Raw genomic sequence first — 22500 nt, forward strand, 5'->3', positions numbered from 1 at the left:
TTTTTTTTAGGGAAGGAAAGGGCAGTGAACTAGAGGAAGAATGCGGGAAGGGAGAGGAAAAAAAGCAGGAGGGAAAGGCCAGCAGGAACAGGCCGCAAAAAAACGAGGGGAAAGAAAAGCAGGTGATGAAAAAAGGGAGGGTGAGGAGAGAAAAGAGGTGGGAAGAGAAGGTATGGAAGTGGAAAGAGCGAGTATAGAGGTGTGGTGTGGGGAGCGGGGAGAGGGAGAGACTGCCGCGAGTTATGGGCAGCAAGTCTTCTCGTGGTTCCATCGTCCGGCAAATTGACATCCGACCCCCGCAAGACACACGAGGAGCGGCACCACACCTTGATTGCCCCGCCCCCTCCACCAGCCACCCCACCACCGACACCCTACCACCCGCAGCCCAACCACGACACCGCCGACACCGCCACCCCTGCCACTCTCCCAGCGTCATTCCTCCAGGATGGTTGCCATCACTGTACCCTCATGGGCACGCTAGCCTACCAGGAATCCTGTCCCAAGCAGAGCCACCTTACAGCCACAACCAGGATACCACAGCTGCTCTATCAAGCAGAGGAGCATCTTTAGCGTGTTTGGCCACGATGACATACAAACGTACATTCCTGCGGAGTACTCTTGGTATCCTCGATGTTCAATTAGGGCTTGCCAAGTGATATGAAGCTTAAAGTACATGATGACAGGGTGGGACGTGCGGTACAAACATATGCTACCCACCGTGGCCGTGGCGGATGACGCGGCGGTGCACTCGCATAGTCGAGTTTTCTCCATCAATGGCCGTCAAAAGGCTTGATTGACAAGGTTTATTAAAACACTTTTTAACGTTCAGTGTGGCTGAAGATGGAGATTACCTTTGATTATTTATTTTAAAATTTTGGAGTTGAATTCGATCATGTAAGAGGAGTTTCTAATCTGCGAGGCGTCTCTCCCTGGGCGACCAGAGGAGAATTTTCCCTGTACGCGTTGTCACTAGTGAAGGGAATGCTGAATGTTCATATATAACACTTTTCTCCTTCCAGCTTCACAAGAAGACAATGTGTGATAAGACATTCAAAACATAATTTATGGAGCATCTATTTGCAAATTGACAATGGACGAGTAAAAATTGCTAACACACACACACACGCACACACACATACATCCCGTTGTGCAAAGAGCTGCCGAGAAAGTAAAGAAGTATACCCAATACCCATATTTGCTATGGAGAAATACTTGTTCTCTGCCAACATGTTAGAGGAGGTAATGCTAAACATGTGGAGGCGAGAGGGATATTGTTTCAAAACAAACTACCAAAGGAACATTTTCTTTTCTACTACACTTATCTTTCCCTGAACACTTCCCATGAATGAAGATGTCCCGAAGATGCTCTGCACTCGCCTCACTGGACCGCGCGTCAAGCTCCAATCATAATAGGCAACGTTAAATATCTGGGCAGGAAACAGCAATTACCGAAAGTAAACATGAAAATTACCAATAATCGTAACTGCCACAGTAGAATTAATCATTATTGCTATAATAGGATCGACAACCAGTCGTAACAATAGTGATGCTACACGACAAAGGAAGTTAGTAAGTGAATGAAGATTACGAGTACTGCTGCGCTGGGACCCACAGCTGCCTTTCTATATAGCGACTTCTCAACAGCCTCTCCGCGCGAAAACAACGGGACTTTGAAACCGATTAAAAGGAAACAGGCGACCGAAGAGGAGTAACTGTTTGTTCTGACTCTCTTAATGGAAAAGTTCACCGGCAGTAGCACTGAGGAAGCCAAAGTAGCGGAATAATCCTGGGGAGCAATCAATACAGGATGGTGATCCTCCCCTCTGCCGAGCAACCTCAGCATCTACCTTAGTTAAGCCTCGTGTTCAGATCATACTATTAATAGATGATTAAAATTCTGCTCACCAAGAAGCCACACTAGTTATATTGCTGCACGTGACAGGTGGTAGTGAAAGTAAGAAAAAAAAATAAGAAGTTGAAAGAAGCCATCAAGCCAACACGTGGCAGTTCTCAGGTAAGAGTAGCAAGCTTGTTATGATGCTGCGGAAGAGCGAGTGACCGTATCATTAATACTGGTGCATGGAGTTAACCCACAGACACGATTCACTATAGGAGAATCTCATGTATTTCAGAATAGTGAGGTGTCTTTCGTCATGCTATAGAGTATTGCAGTGAGTGGCAATAGAAATACATCTTCTCTTCTTCACAATTCAACTTTTTGAGTCTGAAAGATCATAACATTCACGCAGTAATTTTCATTCACAGTTTCGATGCAGCTTAACAAATCATGCGGCGTGAAAGTGCAACATTTCCATGCACAGCGTCGCAGTGTCGGGTGACGTGTTGTGTTCATTAACTTTCCTCTCCGTCTTCATATAAACAAACTTTGTGCGCTCCTCGCTTCCCTCCCTTCACACCCAAGTCCATATTTTCATTTGAAGTTTACTTTTACTGGCTTGTTTTGAGGAAGAAAAGCGTCAGTGTGTTGATCCGCAGGCCGATCTTTGTCTCCAATCTCCGGAGCCTCGACAAACACAGCGCGGGGTGGAGACACTTTTCTCTTTACAGGTATTAAGTCAAGTATCAGAGTTCCTCTTCCCTAAGTGAGCTGCAAAGATAAACACACACACACACACACACACACACACACACACACACACACACACACACACACACACACACACACCGCGCAGTGTAGTGGTTAGCACGCTTGACTCACACTCGAGAGGGTCCGGGTTCGAGTGCCGGAGGCAGCGAGGCAAATGGGCAAGCCTCTTAATGTGTGGCCCCTGTTCACCTAGCAGTAAATAGGTACGGGATGTAACTCGAGGGGTTGTGGCCTCGCTTTCCCGGTGTGTGTTGTGTGTTGATGTGGTCTCAGTCCTACCCGAAGATCGATCTATGAGCACTGAGCTCGCTCCGTAATGGGGAAGACTGGCTGGGTGACCAGCTGACGACCGAGGTGAATTACACACACACACACACACACACACACACACACACACACACACACACACACACACACACACACTCACTCACTCACTCACTCACTCACACATACACACACACACACACACACACACACACACACACACACACACACACACACACACTCTCTCTCTCTCTCTCTCTCTCTCTCTCTCTCTCTCTCTCTCTCTCTCTCTCTCTCTCTCTCTCTCTCTCTCTCTCTCACACTTGGCCCCAGTTACTAATATATATATATATATATATATATATATATATATATATATATATATATATATATATATATATATATATATATATATATATATATATATATAGAATAGACAAAGACACATTTTCCCAAGTCCAAGATAGACAATGATGGCCGTAGGGATGAGGGGTTGAGGGAAAGGAAGCAAGATGGCGCACTGTGGACAGAGAGAGGACGTTCCAAAAGAGAGGGAGGTGGCGGACACACAATAAAAGGAGGACAAGATGTTTTGGAAGACGCAATAAGCACTACGGCAACTCACCGCCTTCACCTGAGACAACAGCCTCAGCGACTTAGCGTGTGTTTGGTCAGCGAGGGGTGTGTATAATTCACCACGGTCGTCTGCTGGTCACCCAGCCAGTCTTCCCCATTCCAGAGCGAGCACAGAGCTCATAGACCGATCTTCGGGTAGGACTGAGACCACATCACACACTCCACACACCGGGAAAGCGAGGCCACAACCCTTCGAGTTAAATCCCGTGCCTACTTGCTGCTAGATGAACAGGGGCTACACATAAAGAGGTTTGCCCATTTGCCTCGCCGCACCGGGACTCGAGCCCGGATTCTCTTGGTTGTGACCCGAGTGTACTAACCGCTACACTACGCGGTGTGTATCGGTGTGTGTGTGTGTGTGTGTGTGTGTGTGTGTGTGTGTGTGTGTGTGTGTGTGTGTGTGTGTGTGTGTGTGTGTGTGTGTGTAATTCACCTCGGTCGCCTAGTGGTCACTCAGCCAGTCTTTCCCATTATGGGGCGAGCTCAGAGCTCATAGACTGATCTTCGGGTAGGACTGAGACCACATCACACATAACACACAGCGGGAAAGCGAGGCCACAACCCCTCAAGTTACACCCCGTACCTATTTACTGCTAGGTGAACAGGGGCCACACATTAAGAGGCTTGCCCATTTGCCTCGCCGCTTCCCGGGACTCGAACCCGGCCCTCTCGATTGTGAGTCGAGCGTGCTAACCACTACACTACGCGGTGTGTGTGTGTGTGTGTGTGTGTGTGTGTGTGTGTGTGTGTGTGTGTGTGTGTGTGTGTGTGTGTGTATTTACCTAGTTGTATTTACCTAGTTGTAGTTTTACAGGGCCTGGGCTTTATGCTCGTATGGTCCCGTCTCCATATCTACACTTATCCAATTTTTCTTTAAAACTATGTACACTCTTTGCTGATACCACTTCCTCACTCAAACTGTTCCAAGTGTGTGTGTGTGTGTGTGTGTGTGTGTGTGTGTGTGTGTGTGTGTGTGTGTGTGTGTGTGTGTGTGTGTGTGTGTGTGTGTGTGTGTGTGTGTTACCTCCATGCTTTGTAGTACCTGTGGACACAGCAAGAGACTCCAATAGTACTTTTGAGGGTCACACACACGGGCGGGAGGGAGGCATGGGACGCTCTGACATCCTCTCTTTCAGTGTTTGAGGCAAAGCGGCGCCAGTGTTTACCTGTAGGGGCACTTTTGCTTCCCCCAAGGCGGAAAACACAATACACCTTCTACGTAACGTATTGAGGGGCAGATATAAAAGGAACACACCTCCTTAGCTGCTAATTGGCGGGGACGTGGAGGAGGGTGGAAGCATTTGAAGGTCGCATGGTTACAGTAGAGATGGAAGGGTTGAGGAGGGGGAGGAGGAGGAGGAAAGTGAAAACAAAATTACTAGTGCACCAGTGTGAAGGTGTAGAATAAAGGGTGAAGAGCGTGTCTTGGTAACAAGGAAGGGGGAGTGAGTGGCGCCACGTGTTGCCTTGGAGTCACCTTGGCGTGGCTGACGTGCTGTGACTCTGCATTTAATAATATCATAATCTTTGTTGAGATGATGGCGGGTGCGTGGTGTAGCTTGATGGCAGACAAGGAGAGATAGCGCCCCGTCACCAAGCAGCCTTTTGATGTCACTCTTTGTTTGGGTTAAGCATCAGACCACTTGACGGCAAAAAGGTTTGTTTGATTAATTACTTGTACAAATATTGGGAACAAGTCAAGTAAAGGTAAAAATTCCGGCCCACGTCAAATGGTTCGTGTTTCTGCGTGAGGCACCACAGTCACGGTGTGTGGCCGCCAAAACTCGTTTACGTTGACAGCAGGACAGCAGAAAATCAAGAAAATTAATAAAATACTTGGTTACAGTTGCCTTGGAATATCTATCAAGGTGTACATCATTGTGTTAAGGCCGGAGATCAATACAGGCGTACATCCTCGTCAGGAATAATAGATCCTACACTTCTCCTTATTTGGTGCATCACAAACTCATTCACGTAGACAGCACAAGGCACTCCCTTAAGTATGCATGTAAGTATTTATGTATGCATGCATGTATATAATGAATATATTGAAGAGAGAGAGAGAGAGAGAGAGAGAGAGAGAGAGAGAGAGAGAGAGAGAGAGAGAGAGAGAGAGAGAGAGAGAGAGAGAGAGAGAGAGAGAGATCGTTCTTCTTAATGAAAAGCATGTTTAGATGGGAATACTACAGCGCAGAATAGGAGCACAACACACACACACACACACACACACACACACACACACACACACACACACACACACACACACACAAACATACAGCCTCCAAGCCTCACTAATCCATTCTGCAGTTGCCGAGAAATTAATTACACGACAAAAAAGGAAGAAGCGAAGAAAAGTATGCCAAGGCAATACAATACTTTCAAATCTGCACCTGCCTGACTCGGCGCCGACCTCGCAGAAGACGTTGAAGAGGGAGAAGACGAGAGCACTAGTCGCATGGCATGGAGAGGTGGTACGTTCAGCACTTCAAAAGACTACTCACGCTTTCCCGCCTTGAGCGAGAAGGCAGCGTCAGTCGCCAGCTAACAATAGAATAACTAAACGCATACATGTATACATAATGCATATCCAAAATAGTTGAAGATAAACTGGTTTTCAAAGGTGTTTTTACGGTATGGCGACGCATTAACAAAAATTCAATTGATTAACAGAACCAATCTTGAGTCACTGCGGCCTTTGAAAGCAGTAGAAGGCGTGTCCGAATACGGGCCATAGTAATTTTCCTTTCATCATTTATTCACCACTTAGTCAGCCACATCCCTGGGCAATAACAGGCGGGAGCTGACTTCATGCTGAGCGAGCGCCAATTGAGTGCCATTCCATTTTGTCTCTATTAGCGAATTACTTATTTACGTTTATCACTCAGTTATTTCCGCCACGGCAGGGGGAGGCACGAGGTGGCGAGGAAATGGTGACGCAGCACTGAGAGGAGATGTTTCTTGGTCTGTGGCGGATTTTGTTATCAATATTCAATAAGCTTTACCTATTTATCCTGTCTATCCGTTCGTCTGCCTATCTCTATCTATTTACCCATTTTTTTTATGTGTGTCTGTATATCAGTTGATCTGTCTCACTGTCTCTATATCTATTAATTTACCTTTATTTCTATCCATCTATCTACCAGCTAAAATCTTTCTATGTCTATCTATCTATTTATCGTCCATCTATCTAGCAGTTCAGTCTGCATTTCATATTGTGGTAATGAAGTGAAGTATAAGCTAAACAAAGACAACAACGTCCGCCACCCGCGACTGTGCTGTGGGCACGAAGAGAGCTGCTCAACGATTACAAATGTGTTGTTGTGTTTTAAGTCATGGAATCATTTATGGATCACGAGAATTTCTGGCAGATTACACTGATTAAGGGGCATGTAAACTAGTAAGATCTTTTCTCTCTCTCTCTCTCTCTCTCTCTCTCTCTCTCTCTCTCTCTCTCTCTCTCTCTCTCTCTCTCTCTCTCTCTCTCATATACTTATATCTATACATTAACATGCACGCCTACATCATACATACCCACCCTTATTCCACAACACACACACACACACACACACACACACACACACACACACACACACACACACACACACACACACACACACAGACTTTTGGCAGTGTTATCGCGGCTTATCGCGTCGCTGCGGTGATTGCTGTTTGGCCACTCAAGTCCAACACCTCATTAGACAAGATTAGCGGTGGCGGGGCCGAGACACAACACGAACGAATTTTATTAGGTGGCCCCTGCCTAATAAAAGGCAGGGGCTCGTAGCGATAAGCGCTGGAGGTGATGCAGTGGAACTCATATACGTCTATCTGGCCGTCAGAGTAGAGGAGAGGGCGCCGTGAGCACGTGTTATTAATTGCAGTTTTCCGAAGGATAAGTAGGAAAGTGACACCAGCGAGATGGATCGACAAAGATTAAAGGGCTTGAGCTTCACTGTCGCTGACTCTCTTGTCGTCACTTCACCAATACTTTCACCCATTCTCCGGCGTGTGTGTGTGTGTGTGTGTGTGTGTGTGTGTCATATATATATATATATATATATATATATATATATATATATATATATATATATATATATATATATATATATATATATATATATATACGAGGGCTGATCAGAAAGTAATGACAGTCGGACTCGTAGTTGAGAGACTATATATGCTGGGAGGGAGGGGAGCAAGGGGCAGCAAGTATTGCCTGTTGTGACGTGTTTGAACTTGTTGCTGTTTGTCTGGGTTACAATTTCTCGCTGTGCTGTGCGACTGCGTCATTGTTGGTTTATGCTTCTTACAGGATACATGGATTTTTCGAAAGAAGGTTGCACTTTCACAAGGTGGAAACTCGGGAAAAAGGTAAAAAGGAGATCAGAGGGGAATTATTGGAAGTTTTTCCCGAGTCTACTCCATGACTGGAAACTGTTTATCGCTAGATTTGAGCTTTCACAGCCGGAAAAATTCAGCTAGAAGATGATCATCGTCCTGGCCGCCCTCCACATCCGTGACTGAAGCAACAACGGTCCGTGCACGTTCCATCATTGACGAAGATCCAACTGTTACTCTTCGATTCTTATCCTTGGAGCTTGGTGTCAGTTATGGGAGTGCACATGACATCATGCATGAACACTTAGGACTGAGGAAGAAGTGTGCTCGATGGATACCTCATTTGCTTACGGAAGAGTAGAAGAGCGAACGGGTGCAGATTTGTCGTCTATGGCTGGCTGAATTCGAGCCAAATGGTCCGAAACGGTTCACAAATGTTGCTACTGGAGATGAGTGTTGGAATTCCTTCTTCACCACTAGAGACAAGCAGTCTAACTTGGTGTGGCTGAGTGATGAAGAGTCTCGACCTCAGATTTTGAAGAAAGGATTTCGCAGCCGGAAGCGCCTTTTCACCATCTTCTTCAATTCTCAAGAACCAATGTTTGTGGATGTAATGCCTCAACACTCAACTATCACAACCCAGTACTACACTGACCACGTCCTTCCTCAAGTCCTGGAACATCAGGCCAAGTCTGCACCAACCCGTCGCCGATCGTGCCTTATGCTGCACCACGACAATGCTGCCCCCCACAAAGCTCGCCTCACTGTGCAGTTCCTGGAGCAGCAGGGGATCACACTTCTCCCCCACCTACCCTACTCGCCGGACCTTGCTTTCTGTGATTTTTGGTTGTTTCATCACATACAAGATCTTGCACGAGCAGTCAATTCAGAGCTACGAGGTGTATCGACTTCTGAGTACCGTGATTGCTTCATGAAGTGGCTAAGGAGGATGGAACGCTGCATACAGGCAGGAGGGGAGTACTTTGAAGGAATGGAATGTAGGCTACTATTTGGATTCACCTCTGTACTGTGAAAATATATGGTCTCACTGTCATTACTTTTTGATCACCCTCGTATATATATATATATATATATATATATATATATATATATATATATATATATATATATATATATATATATATATATATATATATATATATATATATATATATATATATATACACACACACACACACACACACACACACACACACACACACACACACACACACTGGAGAATGCCTATATATATATATATATATATATATATATATATATATATATATATATATATATATATATATACACACACACACACACACACACACACACACACACACACACACACGCGCGCGCGCGCCCGGTAGCTCAGTGGTTAGAGCGCTGGCTTCACAAGCCAGAGGACCAGGGTTCCATTCCCTGGCCGGGTGGAGATATTTGTGTGTGTCTTCTTTCACGTGTAGCCCCTGTTCACCTAGCAGTGAGTAGGTACGGGATGTAAATCGAGGAGTTGTGACCTTGTTGTCCCGGTGTGTGATGTGTGCCTGGTCTCAGGCCTATCCGAAGATCGGAAATAATGAGCTCTGAGCTCGTTCCGTAGGGTAACGTCTGGCTGTCTCGTCAGAGACTGCAGCAGATCAAACAGTGAAACAAACAGTGAAACACACACACCGCGTAGTGTAGTGGTTAGCACGCTTGACTCACAATCGAGAGGGGCGGGTTCTAGTCCCGGAGCCGCGAGGCAAGTGGACAAGCCTCTTAATGTGTGGCCCCTGTTCACCTAGCAGTAAATAGGTACGGGATGTAACTCGAGGGGTTGTGGCCTCGCTTTCCCGGTGTGTGGAGTGTGTTGTGGTCTCAGTCCTACCCGAAGATCGGTCTATGAGCTCTGAGCTCGCTCCATAATGGGAAAGACTGGCTGGGTCACCAGCAGACGACCGAGGTGAATTACACACACACACACACACACACACACACACACACACACACACACACACACACACATCTTATATGACCAGAAGTAAGTAGTGTTATACTGGCAAGCTTTGGCAAACTCCCGTACTCTGTCGAGCTGCTTGATAATAACTTAATCAGCTTATTTCCCAGGCAAGGCCGCAGCAAGACACGCCGGCACTGAAAGACCATCAGGCAAGGCAAGACACGCATGCCTCCACTGACTCGTGCATCACGTTCCTATTACTCAAGACTGTCCTTCCGTTCTACAATACATCCTACGTTATTCAAAGTGAACATCATGATCAAAATATACAATAAGCGACAGCGACAGGCAATGGAACTTTGAAACACACTTGCCAGCGATGGATGTGGTTAGAGAACTTCGAATCTCCACGGCACCTGAGCAGCCAAAGCCAATAACTGTAAGTAAGTTAGCATTGTAAGGACTTAATGGTTTCGCGTGCTAGTTCATTGCACACCAGACTTCCACTTCCGAGTATGACGCAGGGGACTGTGAGGTTCGTCTGCCACAAAGACACTTCATTGCTTCACACGTAACTATGTTCAGGCTGCATTACATTGTTATATTATACTGATGCACCGAAAAAACTTCCTCTTTCTTCATAAATATTCCTACATGCTTGATTTCCTTCCATTATGTTACTTGTTTGAATAAAAATAACAAATTAATAAGATAAACGGACGGACTGCTGTACTTGCTGGCATTGACATGCATCGTGGAATAAAGTCATTAGTAACTCGTAGAAAATTATACTTAATAAATAATTTACTAAAAGAGAAAATTATAATTATTCACATACCTTAGTGTTCGTATGTTGGAACAATCTGTGAAAAATATACCATTTTTCATTATATATTCATAATGTTAACATATATATGCTATAAAACATTATACAAAAACACTAAATACGATAATATACTAAGGAAAATTCTTACTGATAAATGTACAATATGTTAAGACACCGACATAATATCAGAGATGCAGCGCAAGTAACTGAAATGTGGGATGCAAACGCCGTAGATTTCGCCACATGCCGCTCGCCCAGCCTGTCAACTATCTTCATACCGCGTTGTCCTCCTCTTCCTCCTAAAGTGGTCACATCGTTTTTCTCAAGACTTAGAGCACTGGCCCTCACACTTTGCGTTTCTTTCTTTCAACTAGTTTACCTATTCGGATTCCTCCTTCAGTGAGTGACCACAAAATTATGTAATTTTTATTAAAAAAGGATATCATACAGTCGCTACTAAAGTCATTCATCGCATAAATTTTTATTATCATTTGCAAATAGTACTTCAAGAAAAGCTAACAGCCATCTCATATGTTTTTTTTTTTCTGTCGGTCAATAAGTAGTCATTTTTACTTTCCTCAATAAATTTCCCCTTGGAATCCAAGAATTTCCCCAGGGGGAAAAATTCCACCAGATTGGTAAATACTGGCTTGGAAAACTGACGTTCCCTAGTGGTGGTGCAGATGTATTTCCTTTTAAGTAACACCTTTGGAGAGAGAAAGAGAGAGAGAGAGAGAGAGAGAGAGAGAGAGAGAGAGAGAGAGAGAGAGAGAGAGAGAGAGAGAGAGAGAGAGAGAGAGAGAGAGAGAGAGAGAGCGGTGGGAGAAGTAAGAACCAAAGTTAGGGTGGAGAGATGGTAGGCAAAAAAGAAAGATGCGAAGATAGAAGTTAAAAGTTTAATGCTCAAATGAAAAAAAATGAGCGAGTCACTACCTCCTCTCCTTAATTTTTCTTCACATAGGGAAGAAAAATTAATCTTGTGAAATTCCTTTCAGTTCCCGGAGTTCCCGTTGACTCGACGTGCTCTCATGAAGGTGAAATGCAGGGAAAGATATTTTTTTTCTCTGTTGAGGGGAGGAAAATGTAGAGTGACGGGGAGGAAAAGATGGAAGGAAACACAAAGGAAGATCAAACCAGCACAAATGTTACTCTTTAGATGGATGACTTTGTTGACTGTAACATGCAGTGAGACAAACAGACTACCACAGATCACTGAAGGAGGAGGAGGAGGAGGAAGAGGAGGAGGAGGAGGAGGAGGAGGAGGAGGAGGAGGAGGAGGAGGAGGAGGAGGAGGAGGAGGAGGAGGAAGAGGAGGAGGAGGAGTGGGTGAAGAAAACAAGAAAAGAAAAAATCAAAGAAGAAGAAGAAGAAGAAGAAGAAGAAGAAGAAGAAGAAGAAGAAGAAGACTTTATCAAAAATTTCGCCAGTTTCCGCACGATGTTTTCCTATAGAGTATTTCAAGAAGCGTCTGTTTTACTTTTGCCTGTGATTCTTCGGTATTTTCTTACTACTTTTTACTTTCCAGCCTTCGTTTCGTTTCGAGAGAGAGAGAGAGAGAGAGAGAGAGAGAGAGATACATGCAAGTGTATCATATAAATACCACTTCGAAACAAGTACAACGCTGTCAAAAGAAAAAAAATGCTTAAGGTAACAAAATTAAGTAAAGATATGAAAGGAAATGACGACAGAAAGGAAAAAAAAAAGTATGATAAAAAAAAAGCATGTGTAATTGTAGAAAGATAAGCTGAAAATATTAAGCATGTCAACACTTAAGCATAAAGTCTGCACATGTAAGATAGCATAAGACTGTGGGAAGTGAGCTCCACCACCACCACCACCACCAGCATCACACAGGGAGGAAAGGGAGTTGCGACGCGGTCCAAACTGTGCGAGTCAAATATTTACGAGTCTTAATTAAAGCTGGAGTGGTGAGGAAGTTGAGTTAGTTGGTGGTGGTACTAAAAGGTGAGTTTTGCCGATGTGCTCCATTATCAATGCACGGGACTGGCGGCTTCTCTTCAGCCTCTTTGAAGCAGCTTTACTGTGTCTCCTCTGCAATGCCGAAAGAGAGAGAGAGAGAGAGAGAGAGAGAGAGAGAGAGAGAGAGAGAGAGAGAGAGCCCAAGACGTTTTTGAGATGGAATGGGAAGCCGAGAACAAGTGGTGCGGCGAGGCACTCATCTCCCTTCCTTTGGCAGTTTGGCAGGCGGCGCTGAGGGAGCCGATCGCCTATAATTTATCGGCCTGGAGACACAAACTGTGGCTCGGGCAGGCGGCAGCGAAAAAAGGATCCTGAGAGTTAAGCAAAGAAGGAAAGAGTTTCAAATTTTAGAACAGTGGAAAGCTTTCAGAGTCAGGAACTTTCTAAGGACTGGCGACACGTGCACGCTTCATCACTGTACCTTATTCATTCATTCTCTCATTCATTCATAGATTCACTCACTCACTCACCAACAAACTCGCTGACACTGATCAATATATTCCCGTTCTCTTTCTTTTTACTCATTACTTGATTTGTTCTACTATCCGTTCATTCACCTAATCAAATATTTGTTTGTTGAGTCATTCGCAAATTTGCCATGGTCTCTCTCTCTCTCTCTCTCTCTCTCTCTCTCTCTCTCTCTCTCTCTCTCTCTCTCTCTCTCTCTCTCTCTCTCTCTCTCTCTCTCACATGTAATATTAGACTCAACTTGCACATACACCCACACACACACATACATACACCCACACCCACGCACACCTTCCACCCACCCATCCAACAAAAACAAACACACACACACACACACACACACACACACACACACACACACACACACACACACAGAGAGAGAGAGAGAGAGAGAGAGAGAGAGAGAGAGAGAGAGAGAGAGAGAGAGAGAGAGAGAGAGAGAGGCTCCACCACTGCTTCAGACAATGCGTTGATTACTTCCTCGGTATCACTCCGTCCTGGCAATTCCTGCGACTGTAACCCCTTCCTTCAAGTGGAAAGCCTTCGGTCGGCTGAAATTTGTTTGTTTACTTATTCATGTTAACTATTCCACAATTCCAGCCGATATTTCAGTCCAGGTATGCACATAACTGTTAAACTACATTCTCTTTAGAGATGGCCCACTCCTTTGTCGCGGTCTTCAGCACTCTCATCCTTTCCTCCCAGGTCTCCTTCCCTCATCCGGCCGCTGTCAGCGTACAAAGGTAAAAGTGTCAATTAGGTCCCCGGCACCGCGGGGCCCAACTGGTCTCTTTATGACCGAGGGCGGCAGGGAGACGGAAAAGAACGCAAGGGAAGGAAAGAGGTAAAAAGAAAAGAAGCGGCGATGGTGCGAGCCTTCTTTTCTTTATCTTCCTCCTACCAAACATTTAGTTACTTCAAAGAATTCATCTCGGGTCGCCACAAACGTCCTTAGTGAATATAGAATTGTCTTTTGTCTTTACCTCTCAAAAGTAATACGGCTGCATTCTCTCTGTCTGTCTGTCTGTCTGTCTCTCTCTCTCTCTCTCTCTCTCTCTCTCTCTCTCTCTCTCTCTCTCTCTCTCTCTCTCTCTCTCTCACCTTAAGAAGAGTAAACAAATCTGGCTCGCCGTGCGTTACATGAATGCGGGGGACAATTTTTCATGTTTTTGATGCCCTTGTCCCTGCCTCTCCCCTGCCCATGATTCTCACAGACCCTCCTTATTTGTGAAAGGCAACCTACACCTAGCTATCTTTCCTCGATGGATGCTTAGTCGTTCACAGTGGTGCCGTGGCGACCCGGTCCCCTCTTAGGGACTTCTAACCTTACTATGAGGCAGGAACTTTGAGTCATCAGCCGTGACTGGGGCTTTTACAAGTTTCCTGCACGTCAAGCTAATGATTGAGATGGGAAGCCACCTGTACTCACTTCAGCCACCCAGTCACCCAGCCAGACAGCCAACCAACCAACCAACCATTCGGCCAAACACTCAGCCATACATACAGCAATACTTAACAAATCATATAGCCAACCAACCAGAGAACTAGCCACCCAGCCAGCCAGTAAGCCATCCTGCTAACCATCCAGTCAGATAGCCAGCCAGTAGTTGACTGATAAAAACGAATATGTAAGGGTTGTTGCAGAGAAGTAAAAGAAAAAAATAGATAAAGTATGAGGCGAAGGTCAAGAGGTAAGGAAAGTTACCACAACCAGCGAGTTTTTAAATCTTGTAAGAAAAGAGCAAATGGAGCGCTTAATCAAATTACGGAAGAGAAGAGAGAGGAGCTGTTCCCTTGTGATGCTGGGGCCAAAGAGAGCGAGAAGAGACGACGAGAGGATGTGTGTGTGTGTGTGTGTGTGTGTGTGTGTGTGTGTGTGTGTGTGTGTCTGTGTGTGTGTGTGTGTGTGTGTGTGTGTGTGTGTGTGTGTGTGTGTGTGTGTGTGTGTGTGTGTGTGTGTGTGTGTGTGTGTGTGTGTGTGTGTGTGTGTGTGTGTGTGTGTGTGTGTGTGTGTGTGTGTGTGTGTGTGTGTGTGTGTGTTTACACATTCATCCCCCTGCATGTTTGTCAATATGTAGATCAGTATTCATACATGTATTCATATACACACAAAGAGGCGTGTGTACAAATTAGGTGGTACTGGAAGAGTTTTGAAACGTAGAAGACCACATACCTACCCCATCTCTTCCAAACAATAGATGATCCTCAGAGTAAGGTGCGCTAAACCATCTCTTCGTAAGTCTCATGTGACATCATTTGTCGAAGAGATACATTCACGGCCCTAACTAAGCGTGAAGCTTGTGACACAATGCAGTGGCTCCTTATTTGCCGGGGCGGAGCAGAAGGAGGAAGATAGCTGTAGCAGTAAGGATTCAGCCAGTGTTACACTGATACAGCCTGCATGGCTCGTTCACACTCCACGCCTGAGGAAGAGTGACGGGATCGGACTCGCCGTTATCGCTAAGTACTTGGCAATAATGGCGCCAGTGACAATACTGTTAGGCACTGAGAACACGACATGGCGATGGTTTCGAGTGGACGTAGTGAAAACGATGTGTACACGGCCGCTGCTGGAGCTGGTTCCTGTGACAAATGTTGGGTGTTAAGTAATTATTGTGATGGATGGAGCGCCCGTCCCGCAGACTCACGCCGCAGCCTCCCCTGCAGTGACGAATGACGGTGGGGCGGGACGTGGACTACTGAGGCAGGAGTCTTGAAGGCGGCGTCTCGTGTATCCGTCACATTGAAAGGAGATACATGTTTAACTTGCCATGTTTCTCTTATGCCAGTCAGACAACACAGTCGGTCTCACACTGCCTTCTCATAACCAAGATTTATATTTATATTTCCTCCAAAGCCTTGACCTGGAACCTGAGGCCAAGCGGATCTGAGGGACAGGGAAGCAGTACTCAGAAGACGGCTGTCACCTCACCATTAACGCTCCATCACAGGTTTAATTTTTCTTCCTTAAAAACTGAACTATTGAGGACGACAGCTTACGTAACACGACGGATGGCTGCTGCGTGACGAGCGCCCTTCTTGGGGACACCTGTCGTGAGCTTATGGAGATGGAAGCCAATCTCAGTAGCGCCATACAAAAGAAAACTTTGGCAAAGCTCCTTAAGCTCCCTGAAGAAGATGATTATTGCCAAACTTTCACTTATTATTTCGCAATAGCAAATCAACAAAAAAAGTCACTCCACCAATCTGTTGCCTCTTTCTAGTGGAGAACAAAGCACTGTCGTGGTGTCTCGCCATGTACAGCCTGCAGTTAAAGCAACGCGCGTGATCTAAGCGGCGGAAGTTATTCCTGCCACCTATGAAGAAGGAAATGAGTTACTGCAGGAGTTAGGAAGTCATCAGGGCACACGGGCCTTGTCCCTACACCCACCTGTCACATTCCAGCCTCCACGCCTCGCCCGCCACTGCACCGCATGCAACGCGCATCTCGCTGGCTCACCTCCCGCTGCCCACTACATGTATCAAGTGTCGAGGTGCGTGTGCCACCGTGCCGAGACTCGCCCCGCCAGGGCCAAAGTCATCCACGGCAAGGACGGACACGCACCATTGTTTGCTCGTGTGTGTGTGTGTGTGTGTGTGTGTGTGTGTGTGTGTGTGTGTGTGTGTGTGTGTGTGTGTGTGTGTGTGTGTGTGTGTGTGTGTGTGATTCACGTCGGTCGTCTGCTGGTCACCCAGCCAGTCTTCCCCATTACGGAGCGAGCTCAGAGCTCATAGACCGATCTTCGGGTAGGACTGAGACCACATCACACACTCTACACACCGGGAAAGCGAGTCCACAACCCCTCGAGTTACATCTCGTACCTATTTACTGCTAGGTGAACAGGGTCTACACATTAAGAGGCTTGCCCATTTGCCTCGCCGCTTACCGGGATTCGAACCCGGCCCTCTCGATTGTGAGTCGAGCGTGCTGACCACTACACTACTCTCTCTCTCTCTCTCTCTCTCTCTCTCGTGTGTGTGTGTGTGTGTGTGTGTGTAATTCACTGTTTGATCTGCTGCAGTCTCTGACGAGACAGGCAGACGTTACCCTACGGAACGAGCTCAGAGCTCATTATTTCCGATCTTGGGATAGGTCTGAGACCAGGCACACACCACACATCGGGACAACAAGGTCACAACTCCTCGATTTACATCCCGTACCTACTCACTGCTAGGTGAACAGGGGCTACACGTGAAAGGAGACACACCCAAATATCTCCACCCGGCCGGGGAATCGAACCCCGGTCATCTGGCTTGTGAAGCCAGCGCTCCAACCACTGAGCTACCGGGCCGTGTGTGTGTGTGTGTGTGTGTGTGTGTGTGTGTGTGTGTGTGTGTGTGTGTGTGTGTGTGTGTGTGTGTGTGTGTGTGGGTGTGGGTGAGAGCGGTTCTATCTCATTTTATTATGACAGAAGCCAGCTGCTGTCAGATTCTTACTACGCGTGCCATCAGTTTGATAATTTCAGACACGTCTAAAAGAGAAACGTCAGTGGATCGTCTGCTGATGCATTTGATTCAGTCTGTCTACTGATTCATCATACACACACACATACACACACACACACACACACACACACACACACACACACACACACACACACACATACACGAGTACAATAAGCAACATTCTACCCTCCTCTTCCTTCAAGCCAGCATCGCCTCCTCTCCCTAACGCTGAATGACTACACATCTACAAAACCAACCGGAGAATGGACATCTCATGAACGAATATTCCTGGAAAATTGAGAATAAACTGTTCGTGTTCTGGAATGTAGCATCTTTGAGGCTCAAGTGTCTTAGTTTAGATGATCACAGTAATTCAGACCAACAGGTGAACGACACTAAGCTAAAAGATATATAAATAATAATATGCAATAAGTAATGGCAGATGATACTTGGTGGGGAAGGAAAAGCGAGACCATCGTCATAAGCCTCTGTTCACCGGATCTGATAATGAGTGCCCTCCACGCCTAACCACTCTCTCCCCCTCCCCCAACACACTTCAGGCCCACCCATCCCTCTCTTCCCGCCTGACAAAACACACGTAACCTGAGCGATGCCTTGAACAAATAGTCGCAGTGAGCACGAATTCATTGTTGATATTCTAAAGTTATTCTTTGCTTCTACACACACGCGGTTCACTTGAGCTGTGTGGCGCTACCGGGAATTGAAAATAACATCCACGCACTTGTCAAAACAAAGTATCGCATTGTTGTTTATGGAAGGAAACTTGTTTAAATGTAATTAGTCGTAGAAACGGTGCGCCATTTCCTTTCAATTTCTCACGGTCATCACCATCGCGACATCACTTCACATTCATCATCATCTCACGATCACATCTAAAAAGCAATCAGGTTCACAATTACTGTCTTCACAAAATACACACAATTGCATGAACACATTCTCACCACAGTAATAATAATCTACATTGTCTGACAACTACAATCAATTCACAATCACCAAAGCTATCTACTCCCGTCACAGTCACCAATGCTATCTACTCCTGTCACACTCACCAATGTTCTAAACTCTTGTCACAATAACCGCATCCACCCACTCCGCACTTCACCAGCCCCTATATCATAAAATCTTTTGTTATTTATTCATTACCACATGGAGAGAGAGAGAGAGAGAGAGAGAGAGAGAGAGAGAGAGAGAGAGAGAGAGACCAATAACAGTCGTTTAACCTTGGGCCACATCAAATATCCGGCCGCCCATCTTCTGAGCAGCCAAGTTAATAAGCCTTGTCTAGTAACACTCCACTTAGCGCCACTCTCTCTCTCTCTCTCTCTCTCTCTCTCTCTCTCTCTCTCTCTGTGTGTGTGTGTGTGTGTGTGTGTGTGTGTGTGTGTGTGTGTGTGTGTGTGTGTGTGTTAAAGTGAATATTCATACATTTCACTTGAGCTGAGGTTTGTTCCCTCTTTGTGTTCCTTACTGCCTCCCCACGACAACACACCTCCGCCACTGGAACAAAGAGGTCAGAGACAAAGAGACCATGCTTTACAAGACGAGATACGTGGATTCGTCCCATTGCGGCCTGGCTTACGAGGGGAGGAACGACATGACTAAAAGTAAGGTCTTGCAAAGCACATACCCACACCCATCCTACATACACACACACACACACACACACACACACACACACACACACACACACACACACACACACACACACACACACACACGGATCTGATTCCCCACCTCTCTCTCTCTCTCTCTCTCTCTCTCTCTCTCTCTCTCTCTCTCTCTCTCTCTCTCTCTCTCTCTCTCTCTCTCTCTCTCTCTCTCTCTCTCTCTCTCTCTCTCTCTCTCTCGGCACTGAAAGGCAGATGAAATATACCTTTATCTCTTTGCCTCCGCGCTGTGCCTTGCCGAGTCCGTCAGGGAAGCGAGGAAATGTAAGATAAATAGGGGAAAACATAATCAGCTTAACATAAATACACTGAATCACAGACGTGGAATATTGATTAGATGCTGAATGGATTGGGAGGGCGCAGGAGAGAGGGAGGAACGGTAAGAAGGAGGGAGGAAGGGGGTTAAGGAGGTAAGGAGAGGGAGAAGAAAAAATGAGGCAAGAGCCGATGGATTTAAGAGAGAGAGAGAGAGAGAGAGAGAGAGAGAGAGAGAGAGAGAGAGAGAGAGAGAGAGAGAGAGCTCAGGATGTCTGGTCCACAGGTGACTTAGTACTCAGATCTCTTGTTCCTTAAAGTGTCTCCAGAATCAGATTTCTTGAGTGCAGGTTCAGCCACTCATCCACTCGCCCACATCCATCCTCCCATTGTGAGTGGTTGGGTGGGTGAATGGTGGTAGTAAATGGGCAGAGCTGCAAGTCTCGTTCAGAAAGGAATGAAAGAAGCCACTAAGAAGAAGACTGAAGCCACGAAAACGTTCACTTACGACAAGATCATGTGGTGAGTGAGTCAGGAGGAGGGGAGAAAGAAATCACGACCTCTATAAGCTGAGTTTTCATTTGATCACTCGGCTCGACTTCACTTAATCTGTTCAAATTGACTAGATGAACAAGCCCTCCTGCCTCCCTCCCCCAGCCCCTTGCATGTGTGATAGTTAATAGTAGGCGGCTTCTTCCCTCAAACGAAATAAACGCTTCACTTATAATAACACACACACACACACACACACACACACACACACACACACACACACACACACACACACACACACACCTGACTTCCTAGCACGAATTACTGGACATAACTCAACCAGCCATCAAGTGCACTACTCCCGGACAGAAAGGACGCTGGCGGGCGGGCGTTGCGTGGCATTATTCTCTACCATAAAAAATAAAGCATCAAGACATTACAATCATCTGAGGAAACTGTAATCTCACATGAAAGAAATGACCGGAGTAACCTTTCCCTTAGCTAGAAACAAGATAAATCAACATTTGAAACAGTGATCAAGGAAACCCAACCCTGCGCGCCCTAGACAGCTGAGTTCCTCCTCGTCTTCAGGATAAATTGCTTTGCCTGTGCCGGGAACACGTGGATCCCTCGCCCTTGCAGTGGTTCAGACGTATCAATTGAAGGCAAAACCTGAATTCAAGGGACACATGACATGGTGCCTTGGCCGCCCCGCTGTCATTCTGAGAGTGTGAGAGCAGTAGAAGTGTGCTGGGGAAGAGTGGATGGGGTGTGTGGCTCATAGATGGGTGGAGGAACAAATCAGTGTGTGGGCAGATGGATGAGAGAGTGGATGGTTGTGTGGATGGATGGGCGAGTGAGTTGATGGATAGTAGATAAATGGATGGATCGATGGGAGAAGGAGGAGGAGGAGGAGGAGGAGGAGGAGGAGGAGGAGGAGGAGGAGGAGGAAATACTTAACTCTCTCTCCTTTTCCGTCTTAGTGAATATAAATTACCTGATTTTTCCAGGCATAAACTTTTATGTGAAAGCACCACTCTATTTTTTCCTCTCTCACTCTCTTTCTCCCTCTCTCATTTTTATCTATATAGTTTTAAACCTTGAAAGTTCAATCACTCTCATCATCTGCACCAACATCTTTTTTTTCTTATTCTGCATTTGCCTACAGGCGCAGCGTCCTGCATGACGGGAAATTTTCAGTTCCTTGATAATTACTAACGGCTGGACGGACGAGTGGATATGCTGGCTGGTGGAAAGGCGAGAGGGCAATGCGTGGGTGTAGCGGACGTACCAGTAGTGGGCGGACGAGAGTGTAGGTAGATTTGTGCCTTTTGGGCGGGAGAATGGTTGAGTGGACAGACTGGTTGGTAGGCGGACGATAAGGCAATAAGTATAGGCGAGTAGAGAGGTGAACAAGAGGATGTACAGGCGGGTGGGTGTAAGTGGGTGGGAGTTGTGGGCGAGGGAGAAGACAGACTAATGGGTGGGTGTGCCTGGACAAACTGTTAGACGGGTGGGTGTGTAGGTTGGGTGGGCGAGAGGAAAGAGGGTTGTGTGGGAGGGGTGAGAGAGCAACAAGACATTAGGTGGGCGAGAGCATGTACTGTTAGGCGAGTGAGAGGACAGGCTGGCAAATGGGTGGTGGGTGGTGGGTGGTGGGTGGTGGGGATGGCAGGACTGACGGGACACAGGTATAAAAATATTTTCAGCGGGTCAATTTGATTATCGCGTCCCTTCCAGTAATTAAATTTAGTCACGTGCTTCAGTCCGCATTTGATTTTTCCCCAACAAGCGATTACTAGCGTGACGACTGAACGGTGAAGAGCTAGGATGCTAATAGGGGACTGTAGGGTGACGGTAGTGTGACGTCTGTAATGTGACGGCATGAGATAATAAAATGACAATTGTAGGGAGAAGGTAAATTATGGCAGGGTGACCAAAAGGCGAATATGGTATAGAGTGCATGTGGTATGTAGAGTGAAGGTTCGGGAATGCAGGGTGACGGAAGGTGGCAAGATGAAAGGCAGTATGTAGGCTGGCGATCAAAGAATAAGCGAAGAGATCTTGTTATAGAATGTGAGTGTTGGAAATGGGTAGGGTGAGGTTTCATTAACACAATACTAAAAATACACCAAAATATTAGCAATGTTAAAGTGAAAGGTAAATATAGAAAAAAAATAAGATTGTTTAAGTAAAAAATAAATAAATAAAAAATGAGAAAAAAATTAATAGAAAAATGGTTTGGTGATGAGTGCAGTGCAGGGTGTTCGTGGCGTCACAAAGACTATTAAATATTGAGAGGAGCGTTGGTTGACCTGGCAGTGACTCGGAGCTGTCCATGGGCGGCCAGCAGGAGTGATGGAGCAGAGCCGCTGATCGCTGCCATCATCCTCAAGGGTTCCTCTGAGCGACAAGTTGGAAGCGGTAAAGTAAATTTCAAGTCGTTGGTAAATGAAGAAATATTTTACTTTGGCTGAGGAACTTTCCTTTCCCTCTTTGGGTGAGATGAGGCGCCATTTGCATTATCCACTGCCCTCCTTCCTCCCCTCCTCCCTGA

At 46.0% G+C, this 22500-nt stretch overlaps 1 protein-coding gene across 2 annotated transcripts in view; it reads right to left on the reverse strand.

Moving 5' to 3' along the window:
* The window catches only part of LOC123499595, an 83414-nt gene that overhangs the window by 26837 nt on the left and 34077 nt on the right, over positions 1-22500 (reverse strand). Inside the window, exon 2 of one of the 2 annotated variants that reach the window (XM_045247854.1) lies at positions 10627-10651. The exons of the other annotated variant lie outside the window; for it this stretch is intronic. The gene's annotated coding sequence lies outside the window, so the exon portion shown is untranslated. The remainder of the gene's footprint in view (positions 1-10626; positions 10652-22500) is intronic. 2 annotated transcript variants of the gene reach the window in all.

Source organism: Portunus trituberculatus, chromosome 50 (assembly GCF_017591435.1).
Source record: "Portunus trituberculatus isolate SZX2019 chromosome 50, ASM1759143v1, whole genome shotgun sequence".
NCBI classification, from domain to species: domain Eukaryota; kingdom Metazoa; phylum Arthropoda; class Malacostraca; order Decapoda; family Portunidae; genus Portunus; species Portunus trituberculatus.